We start from the raw sequence: 1,429 nt of genomic DNA, 5'->3' as shown, positions 1-1,429 counted from the left end.
TGTGTGTGTCTGTGAGTGTGTGTGTGTGTGTGTGTGTGTGTGTGTGTCTGTGTGTTAGGGGTCCATGGTATGGCCAGAATTGTACAGTATGAGCATTTTATGTCATATTAACAGTATATATCAATATAGTTATTACTGATGGAAATTGTGTATTGCATGAGGTAATGAGTGTTTTCTTTTTAATTTGTTTAATTTTTTATAATTTAGTTATGTTTTTGACATTTTATTAGTCTTTTTTATTATATTTTCTGTATTTTTATATATATTTGTATATATTTTATTTATATTGTATTATTTAGATGTAATTGATTTTATTTAATTAATTGATTATATAATTGATTTATTGTTTTAGTTTTAGCTCTGTTTAACTTTCTAAATTTAAGTTGAATTAAAATTTGTTAGATTTTTAGTCATTTAGTTTTGTCATGTTGTCATTTTTATTTTTTTTAATATTAGTTTTTAGGTTTAATATATATTTATTTCATTTTTAGCCATAGTTCCATATTAAATGTTATTTCTAATTTAATTTTCTGTTTAATTTTTAATAATTGTTGTTGTTTTTTGTATTAGTATGTTGATTTCATTTATTTTTGTTTTAGTTTTAAATTTGAGTTTAATTAAAAGTGGTGTGATTTTTAGAGTTGAGAGTTTTAAGTATTTTATTTGTGCTTTTGTCAAGCATTCATTTTTTACATTAGTATTTAGGTTTCATTTAGTTTTTTATTTTATTTTTAGTTTTAAATCTGTTTTAGTTATGTTTTCAGGTAGTAATTTTAGTGCTTCAGTTTTATTTCACTACAGTCAATATTTCTAATTTTTGTTTAGTTTGTTATTCATCTTATTTTTGTTTTATTTAACAAAAATGTTTTTAATAGTTTGACTGTTAGTTTACGATAATGATCCTGATATGATTCATAACAAATGAATCGATCAGTCTGACGTCAGTGCAGAAACAGTTCAACATTTTAAAAAGGAGGAGGGTTTACAACTAAAGACTCAGCCTAAACTAATATTATGAAACAGAACAAAATATAATATTATAAAATAGGGATGCACCGAATGTTCGGCAACCGAAATTATAAGCGAAAAGACCGAATAAATTGTACCGAACAATGATATGACGCGATCAAATAGCAACCAGCGCAGAGTGAGAGGCGCGCATTCTTTATAATGCAGCACACACGTCAGCAGTGTGGAAGCATTTAAACTGTCCGAGAAAGACGCAAAAATCATTACAAGCACCGACAGCGAGAGACTGTCTACGACTGCATCGCATGTCTTCGATGAGAAGAGGAAGGGGTGATTGTTGCTGGTTACTGTATGATGATTGAAATCGCGAAATGGCCTTAAACAATTAGTAAATAAACTACAAAACGTCATGTTTTCTAAAACACGCACAAATTGCATGTATTCTGACAGCGCTGCACGA

At 28.0% G+C, this 1,429-nt stretch overlaps 1 protein-coding gene across 1 annotated transcript in view; it reads left to right on the top strand.

The window, feature by feature from the left end:
• The window catches only part of upf2 (UPF2 regulator of nonsense mediated mRNA decay), a 36,823-nt gene that overhangs the window by 14,597 nt on the left and 20,797 nt on the right, over positions 1-1,429 (top strand). The gene's annotated exons all lie outside the window — the stretch shown is intronic.

The sequence above is a fragment of the Sinocyclocheilus rhinocerous genome, unplaced genomic scaffold, assembly GCF_001515625.1.
Source record: "Sinocyclocheilus rhinocerous isolate Xijiao unplaced genomic scaffold, SAMN03320098_v1.1 scaffold475, whole genome shotgun sequence".
NCBI lineage: Eukaryota > Metazoa > Chordata > Actinopteri > Cypriniformes > Cyprinidae > Sinocyclocheilus > Sinocyclocheilus rhinocerous.
This window is presented reverse-complemented; position numbering and strand designations above follow the sequence as displayed.